This window comes from Macaca fascicularis, chromosome 17, assembly GCF_037993035.2.
Source record: "Macaca fascicularis isolate 582-1 chromosome 17, T2T-MFA8v1.1".
NCBI lineage: Eukaryota > Metazoa > Chordata > Mammalia > Primates > Cercopithecidae > Macaca > Macaca fascicularis.
The window spans coordinates 32,512,678-32,531,514 of NC_088391.1; the positions used below are offsets into that span (position 1 = coordinate 32,512,678).

Below are 18,837 nucleotides of genomic sequence, written 5' to 3' on the forward strand. Positions count from 1 at the left end.
TCCAATTCCTTCAAGCAGACTTTTTTCCATCTGCGTATACCTGTTGCCCTTTCAATGTCGCTCTGTTGTTTGCATATTTGCCTCTTTGATTAGGGCAGGCATCCTACCATCTTTGCTTCCCTCCCAGGGTCTAGCGTAGTGTCTGGCACATAGTAGGTGATTTTGTTTGTTAATTAACTGCCATCCTATATTGGGGCTGAAGACTAAAATATGGCAAAATCTGAAAAAATGTCAAATGCAGAATATTTGCCAATGTGAAAACGAGATTTAGAACTGAGTCTCTATGATGCTCAAGTGGAAAGAAATTCGGAAACCCTATTTATTTCTGAAAAAAGCAAAGTAATACTGTGCTGCAAACCATAACAACAACAAAAAAAGATACATGTTTCCACAGTGTTAATGCTTCCCACTGCTGATGTCCCATCTGCGAAAGTGGAAGTTGGATGGTTCTCAATGGTCCTTTCAAACTTTAAAGTTTTCTGCATTTTTGGCATAAAGTATTAATTGCTCTTATTTTGCTTTATTCTTTATATTTCAAAGATCTTATGTTCTTGCTGCCTTTCAGAATGCACAAAATTATAGATTCAATCTGGAATGGCTTTACTAACCAGGAAACTTTTTTTTTTTTAATTATTATTATACTTTAAGTTCTAGGGTACATGTGCATAACGTGCAGGTTTGTTACATATGTATACTTGTGCCACGTTGGTGTGCTGCACCCATCAACGCGTCAGCACCCATCAACTCGTCATTTACATCAGGTATAACTCCCAATGCAATCCCTCCCCCCTCCCCCCTCCCCATGATAGGCCCCGGTGTGTGATGTCCCCCTTCCCGAGTCCAAGTGATCTCATTGTTCAGTTCCCACCTATCAGTGAGAACATGCGGTGCTTGGTTTTCTGTTCTTGTGATAGTTTGCTAAGAATGATGGTTTCCAGCTGCATCCATGTCCCTACAAAGGACACAAACTCATCCTTTTTTATGGCTGCGTAGTATTCTATGGTGTATATGTGCCACATTTTCTTAATCCAATCTGTCACTGATGGACATTTGGGTTGATTCCAAGTCTTTGCTATTGTGAATCGTGCCACAATGAACATACATGTGCATGTGTCTTTATAGCAGCAAGATTTATAATCCTTTGGGTATATCCCCAGTAATGGGATGGCTGGGTCATATGGTACATCTAGTTCTAGATCCTTGAGGAATCACCATACTGTTTTCCATAATAGTTGAACTAGTTTACAATCCCACCAACAGTGTAAAAGTGTTCCTATTTCTCCACATCCTCTCCAGCACCTGTTGTTTCCTGACTTTTTAATGATTGCCATTCTAACTGGTGTGAGATGGTATCTCATTGTGGTTTTGATTTGCATTTCTCTGATGGCCAGTGATGATGAGCATTTTTTCATGTGTCTGTTGGCTGTATGAATGTCTTCTTTTGAGAAATGTCTGTTCATATCCTTTGCCCACTTTTTGATGGGGTTGTTTGTTTTTTTCTTGTAAATTTGTTTGAGTTCTTTGTAGGTTCTGGATATTAGCCCTTTGTCAGATGAGTAGATTGCAAAAATTTTCTCCCATTCTGTAGGTTGCCTGTTCACTCTGATGGTAGTTTCTTTTGCTGTGCAGAAGCTCTTTAGTTTAATTAGATCCCATTTGTCAATTTTGGCTTTTGCTGCCATTGCTTTTGGTGTTTTAGACATGAAATCTTTGCCCATGCCTATGTCCTGAATGGTACTACCTAGGTTTTCCTCTATGGTTTTTATGGTATTAGGTCTAACATTTAAGTCTCTAATCCATCTTGAATTAATTTTCGTATAAGGAGTAAGGAAAGGATCCAGTTTCAGCTTTCTACTTCTGGCGAGCCAATTTTCCCAGCACCATTTATTAAATAGGGAATCCTTTCCCCATTTCTTGTTTCTCTCAGGTTTGTCAAAGATCAGATGGCTGTAGATGTGTGGTATTATTTCTGAGGACTCTGTTCTGTTCCATTGGTCTATATCTCTGTTTTGGTACCAGTACCATGCTGTTTTGGTTACTGTAGCCTTGTAGTATAGTTTGAAGTCAGGTAGCGTGATGCCTCCAGCTTTGTTCTTTTGACTTAGGATTGTCTTGGAGATGCGGGCTCTTTTTTGGTTCCATATGAACTTTAAAGCAGTTCTTTCCAATTCTGTGAAGAAACTCATTGGTAGCTTAATGGGGATGGCATTGAATCTATAAATTACCTTGGGCAGTATGGCCATTTTCACGATATTGATTCTTCTTATCCATGAGCATGGTATGTTCTTCCATTTGTTTGTGTCCTCTTTGATTTCACTGAGCAGTTGTTTGTAGTTCTCCTTGAAGAGGTCCTTTACATCCCTTGTCAGTTGGATTCCTAGGTATTTGATTCTCTTTGAAGCAATTGTGAATGGAAGTTCATTCCTGATTTGGCTCTGTGTTTGTCTGTTACTGGTGTATAAGAATGCTTGTGATTTTTGCACATTAATTTTGTATCCTGAGACTTTGCTGAAGTTGCTTATCAGCTTAAGGAGATTTTGGGCTGAGACAATGGGGTTTTCTAAATATACAATCATGTCATCTGCAAAGAGGGACAATTTGACTTCTTCTTTTCCTAACTGAATACCTTGATTTCTTTCTCTTGCCTGATTGCCCTAGCCAGAACTTCCAACACTATGTTGAATAGGAGTGGTGAGAGAGGGCATCCCTGTCTTGTAACCAGGAAACTTACAATAGACTTTAACTACAATCAAGATATTACAAAGAAAACTTCTAAACCTTGTGCATTAGTCCCTTTATTTTGCATCGCTATAAATAAATACCTGAGGCTGGATGATTTATAAAGAAAAGAGATTTAATTGGTGCACAGTTTTGCAGGCTGTACAGGAAGGATGGTGCTGGCATCTGCTTCTGGTGAGTGCGCAGAAAGCTTACAATCATGATGGAAGGCAAAGAGGGGAACAAGTGGTTACATGGCGAGACAGGGAGCAAGGGGTGGTGGGGAGGTGCATATTCTTTTAACCAACCCCATCTCGTGTGAACTCAGAGCAAGAACTCACACATTATGGTGAGGATGGTGGCCAGGCATTTGTATTAGTCTGTTCTCATGCTCCTAATAAAGACATATCTAAGGCTGGGTAATTTATAAAGGAAAGAGGTTTAACTGACTCACAGTTCAGCATGGCTGGGGAGGCCTCAGAAAACTTACAATCATGGCAGAAGGGGAAAGGAAACATGTCCTTCTTCACATGGTGGCAGCAAGGAGAAGTATAAGTGAAGGGGGTGGGGGGAAGCCCCCCATGAAACCATCAGATCTAGTGAGAACTCACTGTCACGAAAACAGCATAGCGGTAACTGCCCCCATGATTCAGTTATCTCCCACCAGGTCCCTCTCACCACATGTGGGGATTATGAGAACTACAATACAAGATGAGATTTGGGTGGGAACACAGCCAAACCATATCAGCATTCATGAGGGATCTGTTCCCATGACCCCAACAGCTCCCACCAGGCCCTACCTCCAATGCAGAGGATTACATTTCCACATGAGCTTTAGAGGGGACAAACATCCAAACTATATCACCTCATTTTTTATGCTTCAATAATATTTGCAACTGGCATAACAAAGACATGTTTCCTGTCTATTTAATACCTGCCTACTGTGCTTTAAAATGTAAATGAAGGGGTGGGCACAGTGGCTCACGCCTGTAATCCCAGGTCTTTGGGAGACTGAGGCAGGCGGATCACACGGTCAGCAGATCAAGACCATCCTGGCTAACTCGGTGAAACCCTGTCTCTACTAAAAATACATTAAAAAAAAAATTAGCGAGGCGTGGTGGCGGGCACCTGTAGTCCCAGCTACTCAGGAGGCTGAGGCAGGAGAATGGCGTGAACCCGGGAGGCAGAGCTTGCAGTGAGCCGAGATAGCGCCACTGCACTCCAGCCTGGGAGACAGAGCGAGACTCTGTCTCAAAAAAAAAAAAAAAAAAAATGCAAATGAAGTAGGATAACTAATTTTCATAGAATCATCTCAAATTACCTTCCCTCCCACTCCCACTATTAAAATGACCTCTTTAGGTTTATAATGGTTTATTTCATTGTTAAGTAAAAATCCTCTTCTTTCTGTGGGCCCAGCATGCCCACTCAGGTGGTTGTTTAACAGCACACAATCAAGGACAGTCTAATCAGTCAGGATGGTTTCAATTTAATGTCCACTTTAGTCTCAGTGGCTCATTTAATCACTTGGAATAATAGCGGTTCTCAGATGTTTAATATATTTCTCAGAGCCAAGGTGTCCAGGGTCACTACAGGCAAGGCAGTCCCTTATGAAGAAAGGGGGGATCTGATTCTTTCTTGGCTCCAGCCACACATGAAGGGCCTCCTTTCCATTGCCTCTCTCATGTTTGACTCCCTGTCTTCTCTTCTCCTCCCTGGGAGAGCGTGTATTCTTTTTTTTTTTTTTTTGAGACGGAGTCTCGCTGTGTCACCCAGGCTGGAGTGCAGTGGCACGATCTCGGCTCACTGCAAGCTCCGCCTCCCGGGTTTACGCCATTCTCCTGCCTCAGCCTCCGAGTAGCTGGGACTACAGGCGCCCGCCACCACGCCCGGCTAGTTTTTTGTATTTTTAGTAAAGACGGGGTTTCACCATGTTAGCCAGGATGGTTTCGATCTCCTGACTTCGTGATCCACCCGCCTCGGCCTCCCAAAGTACTGGGATTACAGGCTTGAGCCACCGCGCCCGGCCTGAGAGCGTGTATTCTTATGTTTATTCTTTACCATGGAAACTTGGAGCTAAAAGGGACCTTTAAGGTCATCTGTACGTTTCATAGATGAGGAAGCTGAGGCCTGTAGAGGTCATGCGGGCTTCTTGAGGTCACATAGCTAGTGAGGGGAGGGCTGGACCTGGACTCTGGGTCTTTTGACTTCCACTCCAGAGACCTTTTCCTTCTCTTAGTCTTAGAAAGAGACAGTAGAGGCATCAGAGATTCCATGTGGCGTTTTAAAATAGCAAGACTTTCTTTTAAGCTTTTTCTCTCTTGTTTTACAAAGATGTTAAAAAAAATTTCCCAGTTCTCCCATTTTCTTATGTGGAAGGATAATCTCACATTCTGTGCAGAGAATTGACTATTTCCCACAAAATAAACAATGGAAAGCAAGTAGCACAAGTATTTAGGCATATCAAGGGTCCTCAGTGCTCCAAGCTTCCAACAGCTCAGTAAACATCCCCTCCCTGATTGTCATGGGGCAGGAAGAGGCAGGAAGAAGCAGCGTTCAGAGGACTGGCGATTACAGGAGGAGCAGTGTTGCAGTGAGTACGTGAGCGAGTGAGTAGTATTCTTGGCACTGCAATAGGTCTATTTTTCCAGAAAGTACAGAAACACAGAATCACCGGCTCAGAAAGCCTAGCAGTCAACAAGACTCATTTCTAAGGCACCAAGTAAAATGCCAATGAGATAGTGCGTGTCACATCGGAGATCCTAGAAGAAAAGCTAGGCATCTCTTTATGTTCCACATATATCTACAGGAAGTGTGGTCTCACAGTAGGAAGTTCTGGCCCTGCAACAGTAATACCAGCGTGCAGGGGGAATGAGTAGATGCCTGACTGGAAGAGGCAGGAGTGGTAAAGAACACTGAGCAGAGCGGGGGACACTAAGCCTCTAAACACTTAGATGGTGGGGACCCATGCATAGGAAGTTAGAAAGACTGAAACAGACATGAGAGACCCCCAATTCTCTTGCCTTTGACCCTTGCTTCTTTTCTCTTTTTCTCCCTTTCCCCTTTATGCTACCACCCCATCCCCAAATCCTAACTAAGCTGCAAAGGGCAAGGCTTGTAAAAACATCTCTTGAGAGTACTGTTCTGACAGTTTTGGGGGTGAGATTGCACCAATGCCCAAACAACATTCTAAATTCAAATTTCACAGCAGTTAAAGATGAAACTGGGCTGGGCGCAGTGGCTCACGCCTGTAATCCCAGCGCTTCGGGAGGCCGAGGTGGGCAGATCACGAGGTCAGGAGATTGAAACCATCCTGGTTAACACAGTGAAACCCATCTCTACTAAAAATACAAAAAGTTAGCCAGGTCTGGTGGCATGTGCCCGTAGTCCCAGTCACTCTGGAGGCTGAGGCAGGAGAATCACTTGAACCCGGGAGGCGGAGGTTGCAGCGAGCTGAGATAGTGCCACTGCACTCCGGCCTGGCGACAGAGCGAGCCTCCGTCTTAAAAACAAACAAACAAACAAGCAAACAAAAAAGAATATATATATAAAAAGATGAAACTGCTACCTGAGCTGGACCACAGGGACACATACTTCTCTCATCTTCTCACGCTATAAAACTCTAATCCTGCTTCTCTTCTACTCAGCGGTCCCTGGTCTTCAGAGGTTTGCTGATGTGCATTGGCTGGATGAAGTCATTAATCTCTATTTGAATCATTTAAACAATTTTCTTTTGACAGAGTGAGTAGTGATCATAAATTAAGGATTTTAACCTTTGACATTTTGGGTGAGCCTGTGAAAGACACATCTCAGGACACTAAAAGGAGTGTTACAATGAGACTGAGTTAGAAAATGAGGAAGATACAAGGTTTGATTCAGGGCCAGTAGAAAAAGCAAGGTGGAACTAGATTTAAACAACTGCTTTCAGAAAGTAGGTTTGCACCGAGAATCAGCCAAAATCTAGGTTAAGGACAATGTCCTCCACAGTGTCAAGCCTGTCAAAGACTGCTGACACCCATCCCGAGTGTGGAGGTCACCAGCACTACTTTCACTTTAGACCAGTTGGCTACAAACTTGGAGATCCCTGCGGAATCCCTCAGGTTTGATAACTTGCTGGAGCAACTCATAGAACTCAGGAAAGTGCTATACTTACAATTACGGTTTTATGATAGCAAACAGTGCAAATTGGAACCAGCCAATGAGAGAGACACATAGGGTAGAATCTGGGACTGGGAAGGTCCCAAACACCAAGCTTTCATCTTCTCAGGGACACAGCACCTTCGTGGCATCAATGTGTGGCAATGTGCAGAACATTGCCAACTTAGAAAGCATATCCTAGCTTTAGTTTGTGGAGTTTTTATTAAAGTTTCATTTGATGGGCATAATTGATTGAGTTATTCCCCACATGGTTGAACTCAGTCTCCAGCCCTTTCCTCTCCAGAGGTCAGGCTGATTTCATGTGACCTAAAGTTCCAATTTTTTTTTTTTTTTTTTTTTTTTTTTGAGACGGAGTCTCGCTCTGTCGCCCAGGCTGGAGTGCAGTGGCGCAATCTCCGCTCACTGCAAGCTCCGCTGCCTCCTGGGTTCATGCCATTCTCCTGCCTCAGCCTCCCTAGAAGCTGGGACTACAGGCGCCCGCCACCACACCCGGCTAATTTTTTTGTGTTTTTAGTGGAGACAGGGTTTCACCGTGTTCGCCAGGATGGTCTCGATCTCCTGACCTCGAGATCCACCCGCCTTGGCCTCCCAAAGTGCTAGGATTACAGGCGTGAGCCACTGCGCCGGGCCCAGTTCCAATTCTTTAATCACATGTTTGCCGTTTGTGGCATGACCCCATCCTAAGCCTGTCCATGTGGCTGGCTCCACCCCATGTCATTCTTTAGCATAAACTGTCAGGTCCCCACTATGAGTCACTTTGTTAGCACAGATGGTCATGTATGGTCTGAGGGACCATGATGAATACCAAAGGCGCCACTATCAGTTGGGCAATTCCAAGGGTTTAGAGGTTACCTCTAAGGAGCCAGGAAAAAGGCCAGACCTCTGATTGGGTGAAGTTCATTCTTCATGCTGTTTGGCAATGTGGGTTGACCCAAAGCTCATGGATGTGTAAACTTGTCAGGTTGTGTAAAGGTGTGGCAAGCAGATGGTCAGGGAGAATGAGCAGTGGGACAAAATGCTGTCAGAAGACTCGTGGCCACATGCCATGGTCCATAACTGCATGGGCTGAACTCTGCTTCACCAAGAGACCAGGTGAGACATGCTACCTGAGTAGAAATGCAGCTACTGCACATATTTTGTCAGAACAGTCCAATCTCTAGGCTTGTCCCAATTTTTACATTCAAGTAGACCACTAGTGGCTATGAGTTCATAGTCTAAACTTCTATCTTCACACAACAAAAACAGAAATACCTGATAATGCCAGAGTAATAAATGTTGCTTAAAACAAATTCTCAATCCTTTAGAGTAAGAGAGAGAGAGAGAGAGAGAAAGTGAGAGAGAGAGAGAGAGAGAGAGAGAGAGAGAGAGAGAGTGGGGTGGCAGGCCAGAGAGCAAAGACTTGGGGAAATTGTCAGGTTATCTCCAAATAATTAACATTTGCATTTCAATGTGCTCTGAGGTGTACACTTGCTCACAGAGACACTCTGATTTAGGAAATAGTAATCTTGTTTTGCTCTTCATTAAAAGCTGGAACAGACAGTTTGTCTTTGAGGCTAATGCAATACTAGTGGCTAAGCTGATTTGTGTTTTCTCAAATTCTCCAGGTGCAAGGGACTGTGTAGATTATTGGACTTCAAAGGGCTTCTCCTCATGAGAAGTAAGTGCAGGGGGTTAAGATGTTACCCAGAATAGGAATAGGAGATTCTTCTCTCCTAGGACATGCTTCTGTCAGATCACCTGGAGGCAAGGCAGAAAGCAGATGAGTGGCACTGAGGATAATGGGGTGAAGGTAAGGAAAGATTAACTCTGGGCATTTTGTATTCCTCGGTTACATCAGGACTCGGTTAATTTTGTATTCCTCTGTTACATTCCAGGACTTTTAAACAGGGAGCCTATAATGCTAGATTATTAGTCCTTTGCTCCAAGAAAACTTCTTTTAAACCATCTCCAAGGTGGTTCAGTGCAAAGAACATTGTGCATGGATTCAGAAGAGCTAGGTTTGAATAAGATTGCCTCACTTACTAACTGTGCAGTCCTTGGTCAATCCACTAAACTTTCTACCTCTGTTTTCTCATCTGTAAAATGGGAATAAAAATATCTATCTTAAAGGTTATCAGAATTAATGAAATAGTGCATATAAAAATGTCTAACACACCGTCTTAGACATAATGGGTGTTGAGTAAGCATTTCTTTCCCTCACCTTGCCTGCTTCCTTTTACTCCAGCACTACATAATCTAAAACTTGTGGCTACTCAAAGGTTTTTGAGCCACCACTTTGAACAGAATTCCGCATTGTCTCTAAAAGTCTAATTCACCCTGCAAACCCAAATTCTGCTTAATTGCTTCCTTCTACCATTGCTCTTGGCAAGCTCTGTATAACTCAGTTTGAAATTTAACCCTATTTGCCCCTTGTCAAGGGGACTGTGCTTGGGGGGTAAGCTGTTTCTGAAGAATTGTGCAATTTAGGAAAATTAAGCTTCAGGCCAGCCATGTGGCTGACAGCTTATACTGCTCAGTACTTAGCAATAATGGAGAAAATGCCAGTAAAAATGACAAAACGGCAGCGCCCTGACCCACCAGGTAATTGTATATTGAATATGTCTTGGCTCAAACCAGGGATGATTTTGCTTAAATGAACTGAGGACAAAACTGCTTGTTGTAAGTCATATAAAACAAGACCAGTGCTCTGGGTGATTAAAGATGCAAACTAGCAGCACAAGATATTTGAAAATGGAAGGTGACTATCACTGGCTTTAAAGAAGCGAGGTGGGGGCAGGGCAGACTATGCCTGTTTAATGAACTGATTTCAGGCATGTATATGGGCACCAGCAAAGAGAGGCAGTCATTCAAACCTAGCTGTATATTTTTTTAATATTAGAAGAAAAAAGATTAGAGATATTGGTTGTCCTGGGTTCACAACTGCTCTTATCATCCTGCAGAGGCACGGAGAGGAGCAAAGAAGGTAAAGAGTTTGAAGGAGATAAGTACAAAACCACAGAGTGAATCTGTGCAGGAATAAGGATTAAAGCTGTTAAGTGCTTTAGTCACTTGATCCTGCTAATCTTTGTTCTCTAATGCGAAAAATTCATGGGCTTTAGGAAGAGACTACTGTAGGTTCCTATGTGAAACTAGGAATGACTGTCATTGTGTAATCCCCACATATTTGCACCCTATCTTTTCAGTAATCAGAAATAGGCAGCTGGGGAAGGCAGGAGAGAGATTAGCTCTCAATTTCCCAGCACATTGTGTTTTTGTGTTGCAGCATCTTTAATTACTGAAAAGTAATTCATTGAATAGCACCCTAGTGGCTTGAAAGAGTTAATGCAGCTTCCAGAAGTGCCTAACCTTCTCCCAGGGAGTAGCTTAAGTACAGAGAAAATCTGGCTCAATAAATACTAAGCAATGAGAATCAACTGATAAGGGTCAAACTCCACAAAACAAAATTGAACCAATAGACCATTTAATCCAGTACCTTCTCCATAAATCCCTTTTCACCATAAAGCACTATTTCCTCATTACTTTCCATGAATTGATGGCCATTCTTCCTCAATCCTTTGAGGTCAGGTTAATATCCATTTACTCCTTTCATTCCATCCATCCTTCCATCCATCCATCCATCCATCCATCCATCCATCCATCCATCCATCTATGTATCTTATTGAGTACCTACTGTGTATGGTTCTGTAATAAATAAGAAACAGTCTTTTTCTATAAATAACCCACTGGAAGAGAGAGATGGGCTGAGATGGAAATATATAACCAACTCTGCAAGAGGTCTGTAGAGAATCTCCTCCAGAAGTCCTCATGAATATAACCACGTATTTCCTGAATATTTTAAAGAGGTAATAGCAGGAGACAGCTACAGAATCCCAAGCTCTTCTATTTATTACTCAGGCAAAATTTAAAGTTTGTGTATCTGGGACACAATTGCTTTGAGAATGAGAAACATAAATTCATTATATATACACACAGATATGAGATATCTATCTCTATCTCTATCAACATATTTAGACATCCTAGAGTCTTTCCTTTACCTTACAAACTATATTCAATCCATTTTTATGTTTTACTTATTCTACTACCTTTACAGTTAAAAAAAAAAATCTGGGCCGGGCGCGGTGGCTCAAGCCTGTAATCCCAGCACTTTGGGAGGCCGAGACCAGCGGATCACGAGGTCAGGAGATCGAGACCATCCTGGCTAACCCAGTGAAACCCCGTCTCTACTAAAAAATACAAAAAACTAGCTGGGCGAGGCGGCGGGCGCCTGTAGTCCCAGCTACTCGGGAGGCTGAGGCAGGAGAATGGCGTGAACCCGGGAGGCGGAGCTTGCAGTGAGCTGAGATCCGGCCACTGCACTCCAGCCTGGGCGACAGAGCGAGACTCCGTCTCAAAAAAAAAAAAAAAAAAAAAATCTGTACATTTTTCTCTATCCTTACTCCCACTACCTTAGTACAAGCCACCATGGTTCCTCATGTAGTTTTTAGCACTTGCTCCTGTGTTGCTACATTCCAGACTTACTCCTTTTTCTCTCAAATCTATTCTTCAAATTGAAACCAGAGTGTGCCTTGCTTAAGACCCGTCAGTGGCTCCTAGTTGCACACAGAATAGTCTTAACTCCTTAGCATGGTATACAAAGTCCATCATGTTTGCCTCTCTAGAACCATCTCCTGATGCTCCTCTATTGAATTCCCTGCCCTAGGACTCTGAATGCACCATGTTCTGTCTTGCCTCCTAGGTTTTGTACCTCTTGTTCTTTGCTGGGAGTATACTGTTCCAGCCAAGCCCAAGCCCCATGCCTTTTCCTCTGTATACTCAACTAAGTTCCATGAGCTAAAACATCTCTTCATTAAAAATTCCTTTCTTGAATGTCCACTCCCTTTCTCTTCCTTCCAAAACAAAGTGTGATTCATGTCATTTCTTGTTTTAATTGAGATGGAGTCTTGCTCTGTCACCCAAGCTGCAGTATAGTGGCTCCATCTCAGCTCACTACAACCTCTGCTGCCTGGGTTCAAGCAATTCTCCTGCCTCAGCCTCTCAAGTAGCTGGAACTCCAGGCATGTGCTACTGCATCTGGCTAATTTTTTTTTTACTTTTTTTATTTTCAGTAGAGATGGGGTTTCGCCATATTGGCCAGGCTGGTCTCGAACTCCTGACCTCAGGTGATCCGTCTGCCTTGGCATCCCAAATTGCTGGGATTACAGGTGTGAGCCACTGTGCCCAGCCTATTTCTTTGTCCTCTCATAGCATCCTTTGTCTTTTCCATACTAAAGTATAGATGCTTCATTGCTTGTCATCTATCTAGTTGTTTGATGGCAAGTTCTAAGTCTTGATGGTTTAACAATGTATTCTCTAATACTTAGCTTATCATGAAGCACAAAACATTTAGCAATTATGTTAAACAAATGACTGAAAGTAAGATAAAGGGTGAGTTCAGTTTCAATTTTTCCCTAAACTGGGTCTTTCACAAGTGGGCTCATCTTATATGAGTCCTTGCTAAATTTTACTGATGGGTGAATTGGAAATAGAAGGGAAGAGCATTCCAAACACCTTTGGTGAGTCAAGTCCTTGTTTCTAAAGATACTAAACTAAAATTTTGAAAACCACGGTGACCAACTGTCCTGATTTTCCTGGGACTGTTCCTTAAATCCTACTTCCAAGGAAAGCTCTCACTCTTGATTTAGCCCTGAAAGTCTCATGTACTAGGAAATCCCTCAGTCCTGGGATGACTGGATAACCTGGGGGCAGTTGTTTGCCCTAGAAGTCTTATGTCTTGGAGATTATCTTCCTAGTATTTCTGCTCTATTTAGTTGCAGTAACCTCTAGTACCTCCAGGGGATGTAGCTGAATGAGAAACTAAGGGGAGTGTGAGCTGAGCCTGAGATCAGCTTTCTGTAAGGCCAAGAGATAGAAGACTTGGCAACATCCTCACAGTAGTCCAGTGAGGGAACTGATGGAGCTGAAACTCAAATCCATGATGGAACATCTGCAAAGCTCCCTTTCTTGGCAGCCGTGAGGGTGGCAGGAGTCCTGGGCTGGAGTTGAAACACTGTGGGAAATCTAGTTAGAGATTCTCCAAAGCTAGTTGACTTCAGCATCAGTGTCTTCATCTGTAAAATGAGATAGTGCTTTCCTGTATGCATCCCAGGTTTGTTGGAAATTTGAAAGGACAGTGAACAGTGTGTGTGAGAGTAGTCTGAAAGCCGAAAGTGCTCTGCAAATGGGAAGGGCTTTCACTATCCCATAGCAATGTTGTACAAACACATGCTGAGTTTTTCCATTAAGAGTTATAGTCAGTGTGGTTCTAAAAGTGTCTATTCTCAGGCATATAAAAAGCAATGTACAATTGCAAAGATATGGAACCAATCTAAGTACCCATTAACTGATGAGTGGATGAAGAAAATGTGGTACATACCCACCATGGACTACTACTCAGCCATGAAAAGAGTGAAATAATATCTTTTGCAACAACTTGGATGGAGCTAGAGGCCATTATTCTAAGTTAAATAACTTAGAAATGAAAAATCAAATACCATATGTTCTCATTTATAAGTGAGATAACCTACGGGCATACAATGGCATACAGAGTGATATAACAGACATTGGAGACTCAGAAAGGGGAGGGTGGGAAGGGGGTGAGGCATAAAAAACTACATATTGGGTACAACGTACACTACTCAGGACTGGTGTACCAGAGTCTCAGACTTCACACTATACATCCGTGTAATCAAAATCACTTGTACCCCTAAAACTAATGAAGTTTTATATATATGTGTGTGTGTGTGTGTGTGTATGCATATATATATGCGCACAAAAAAGCCTGTGCAAAAACATAAAGCAAATCTGTAAGCACATGATACACAGCTTCGAAAGCTGGAAGCTTTTGGCTGTGACATAGGGATAGCTGGCCATGAAAAGCAGTGTCTTTCTATTGTTATAGCCTAGGATCATCTCTTTTATGGAATTAAATTGTGTAAATTACATGACAGTAATTTGATGACCTGATCATTATTTTTAGTGATCATTTATTTTTGCCAAAGTTGGCTTCCTACCATATATAAGATGTGTTGAATTTTGAAAGCTGTATTAAAATTCAACATCTACTCTTTTATTACCTTAGTTTTTATTTTTTTGTGTTCTTTTTGAGAGACATAATGTTGCATTGCTATTTTATTCTCTTTCTGCAAAATCACAGGAAACCTATCAATTCTGATGCCTTTCTCCTCTTATAACATTTTTGAAATATAAGAATTATAAAATATTTTCTAGATAGAACATAATACACTACCTATTGCAGGAAAACTATGTCATCCTCCCTCACTAGTTCACCACCCCCCACAACACACACTCAGTTACACCGTAATGTGTTTCAACCAAAGAAAATTACTGACCCCATGATCTGAACAACAAAATGTTCTTAAAATATATTGCCTCATCTGTTAGGTTTGATTAAACCATTTATCAGCAAAAAATAAAAATTGCTTTTCTTTGCTTAGCATGTCTGGAGATTCCGGAGCACTTTGTGAGGCTATTGTTATCTCAGTGTTTCTAGCTGAATTGCATACTCTCACTGGTTTATGGTAATAAAAAGGTGAGCTTAAATTAGGAGGAGGATTGCCTTATTTCTTCTACTACCCTGCTTGTCACACACAGGTTTGATTCTGAGTGTCTTGTTGGCCAGATTAGACTATCTAGAAGCATTTAGTTGCATAGTTTACACACACACACACACACACACACACACACACACACACACACACTTGCTTCCATTAAGGAAGTCATATCATCATTTATCTATCCATGATATATATGCACTGAATTTTTTTCCACCTATGGAGATGGATTTATGGTATGTGCTTTCTCAACTTAGTAAAATATCAGGCTAAAATTAGGATTGTAACCAGACATTAAACAGCACAGTTTTTCCCTGTGTAATGTTCATGGATCCTCAGAAGCACCGAATTGCTGTCATCTTTTTACCTCCATTCCCCACTCTGTAGAGTCAGTGGCTCCAGTGAGTGTGACGGTTTCACAGTTTGATCCTGTATGACTCTATCAGGCAGTTGACTTCATATATGTGGTCAATTCTGATAAGTTCCTGGATGAAGTTACATTTGGCTTGGGATGATCTGAGCAAATTGTTATTCAGCTCTCATTATGAACACAGTGCCAGGAGGATGTATGAGACCAGTGCCATATTTATGTGGCCTCAAAATTGAACAATAGTTTATTCTTTTTGAAGTTTCTGGTGAGGTTTTGTAGAAGGATTGGTAACATTCATTTATCTTTCTAATATTTATTGAGCAACTACAATGTGCTGGGTACTGTGCACATCTGGAAATGAGATCAAACAACACAGTCCCTTGAAAAGTTTAACATCTAGGGGGCTGCCAACCTTGCAAACAAGCACCAGTGATAACTGCTGTAAGAGAGGGTTTAAATTATAGAAAGAGGATAGATGTAGAAGAATCATAGTTTGCTTGAGTGGGTGGTGTCGGGAAATTTTTTTTTTGATTAGAATAGAATTTGAATTGAGACTTCAAGGACAGTTATAAGTTTATACCAATAAAAAAAGGAAAACAAGAAAAGAAAATAGAACACCTCAGGAGGAGGAAACTATACCAAGGTCTGGAGACAAAAGACAGCATGGCTGTTCAAGGCACGGTTGTTCAGTATTGCTGGGTATTAAAGTGTGTGTGTGTGTGTGTGTCTGTGTGTGTGTGTGTGTGTGTGTTGGGCGGGGGCACTTGGAGGGGAGATGTTTTGAGTTAGATGGGACTACACACAGACAGGCAGAGGCAGGCAGAGGCAGCCAGATTATGGAGAACCTTGGTTGCCAAGCAAAGGAACTTAGCCTTTATACTCTATAAGAGATTTTTATCATAGGAGATGTTGTAACAAATGGCAGTTGGAGAGTAGTGATTACACATCTCCAATACCCTAGCTGTAACCTCCTTTGAGTGACTATAAAAGCTAGGTGTGCCCTTGAGAATATGTCAAATGTAAGTGGAAAAGAGCTGAGATTACTGCTGTGGCAGTTGTGAACTATTGAACACATTTGAACAGGGGCACACTGGATCAGCTTTACACGTTCATTTAAATAACGAGGAAAAAGGCTCAGAGAGGTTAAGTGACTTTCCTTCAAGTTAAATATCTAGCGATGTTTGAGGCAGGATTTCATTCAGGTTGACTAAATACACTAGTGCTCTTTTCATCTCACTAAAAGGCTGAAGGGGAGACTAGAAGCGACAGAGTAGATAAGGATTTATGGCTCAGGCCAAAGAGAGGACAAGCTGAATGCTAGTTGGCTGCATAGAATGGAAAGGGAACAAGATCTTAAGAGGAAATGTAGAATTCTCAAAATATTTACGAAAACAGCAAGATGGGCATCTAGTAGAAGTTATACAATTTCTGGTTAAAGAGCTGTTTCCTAAGGGGAAGTTTCTGGAGAGTTATAGCAGAGTTCAGAGGGAGTGGTAGTAGGATACTAACATTAAGCATCAATGACACAAACAACTAATTTCTCCATAATCTATCATGTTGATTTTCACCTGAATGATCTAGTTGGAGGATTGGGAACCCAGACCCATTGGAGCTGAATTTGGTGTTACATAGTTTCCACTTGTCCTCTAGACAGTGGCATTAGTTTTTAGAAACACCAGAAGTTCCAAGGGCACTGACTCTGAGAATAGTGCCACTGTGGAGTGGTATTGCCGTTCAGTGACTTCATTCTTAAAATTTACAATCTTTTGAGTCTAGGAGAGCTCATAAGTACTACTGCAATAAATGCACAAAGGGTATGGCCATCAAAAAGGAAGCATTTCAAAGTCAAATCCAACTGGCTGGGGACAACAACTCCTAGTCCAGCAGGCTTTTTCTTAGACCTGTCACACTTGAACTCCTCAGTTCAGAGCTGGTCTTGACCTAGTAGTTCTGTGATTTCATTATTCTGAACCTGTTCTTCATTGATTTGACATTTTGTCAAAACTCAACTCCCACTGTGGCCTTCAATTTATATCCTTGCCTAATGCGTAAGCTTGATACATTCTGGAATCTTCTTCTTTCTATTTCTTGATAGCTTGGAAGTGTCTAGTGAACAAGAACTGGTGCACTGGAGATCCAATGTGTAACTCCATTTATCACATTCCAAAAATATGAAAACTTACTCTCCACGTTTACTGAGACTTTTTCAGTGTTTTGCATATCAAGAATATGGACCCTAAAGTGTGCTGGCAGTTCAACATTGTGTTGCTTTGTTTTGGTATTTGCGTTAATATTTTCCTTGGACATGTACCCTGCTGTACACATCATTTGTGGGATGACGACTTTTTTCCTTATTAGGTGGTTATGAATATATGGTATAATTCTTGATTAAACTTCTTGAAGTCCTTGAACCAGCTTTAAGATAAATAAAATGACCTAAGTGGAAGGACCCAGTCTTGTGCCTGCCACATGGTAGTAACTTATTGGCAGCTTTTTGTCACTACGGCCAACTCCCCCAGACCACCAAAACCCTCATCCCAAAATTATTAATATGGATAGCATGTTGAAAAAATAATTGGGATATATTATAATTGCATTTTACCTTTTACATTTTGAAAGTGGGCAAATAATACTCTGTTGTATCTTGCCTTTTAAAAAGAATGTTTCTCCCCCCCTACCTTTTGGTTTACTTTCTGAAAAACAATCTGGCTGTTGAGTTCTGATTAAAGGTGAAGCATGCTTCAATATGCAAGGATGAGATATTAGAGGAAAAGATAACGCTTGAAACCACACTTTTAACATTCAATTTCAGTGCTGTCCAGAACAACTATAAAACTGGGGAAAGGTGAGTAATAGATTTGACAGCTATACTCTAAAATGGACCTTATTAGTGAAATGTAAATTATAACCAGGCATTTCCTATCAGCACCCCGTGCAGTTAATGATAAGCAGTCAATGAGATTTATATACCCTTAGCATTTTTATAATGAGTCTGTTGCTTTGATGACAGTTTACTGTCAAACATTATGCTTAGAAATTTATAGCATTTGATTCAAATGAATAGACAGTTTAGCTTTATTGCAATCTGTTCTGATTTTCCCTTTTCATGAGGCTCACATTTTCACTTTTTTCTTTTTCCCTTTTTTTTCCTTCCCTAGACTAAACCCTTAAACACTACACTGAAAATTAAGTTTTGAAGTGGGTGCACATTGACCAGCAGGAAGTATGTGATAACTTGCGGGGAAAGAGTTCAATGAATTTCAAGAACAGGCATGAGGAGTCTAAAGAGGAGGCATGTTGTGTTAAAGTATTAAACATTTACAGATGCATCAGGATGGTGGCTGTAGGAAAGTTATGACATATAATAGCAAGAGATAGGGTGGGGAGAAGGGCCTTTAACCATGTGAAGGGGTGGCCCAAACATTTGTGTAGAGGAGGTCACATCTCATTCTCTCCTGGAGAGAACCCCACATCGGTTCACACAACTGTCCACAGCCCTGAGGACAAGTGCCCAATAAAGGCTGTTGACAGATTGACTGCAGCTGGAAAGGGCATGCCGAGGCGATTCTGAGGGATGCTCTACAGAGCCCTCTGCCCGAACAGGGTCATTTTGCCACACAGTTCAAGTGTACACAGCTGTTGGATCTGTTGGCTGCCTCTGCACAGCAGGGAATGTGACTTTGGGTAGCACGTGTGGGATTTTCAGGAAATAGAACTGCTGGTCTATAGAAAATGTGGTCTTTCAGGTAGATAGGCTTTGAAGACAGGTATTTTCCAAAGGTGGTAGTATTAGAAATGTATTTATGCAGCATTTAAAAAAATAGGCTGAAAGCATTCTTATCACTTATATTCTATGTTCTCTGTCCCATTTTGGTCCCTTTACACCTGCCCTACCTATGCAAGAGCCACATGTTCACTGGCTGAGAGGAGTGAGCTGCAAATGGGCACCTGCATTTGAGGTGCAGGATGGCTGTCACCTGTGCC

General features: G+C 41.7%; 1 pseudogene; it reads left to right on the forward strand.

The window, feature by feature from the left end:
* The window catches only part of LOC102121976 (protocadherin-8-like), a 361,142-nt pseudogene that overhangs the window by 102,174 nt on the left and 240,131 nt on the right, over window positions 1–18,837 (forward strand).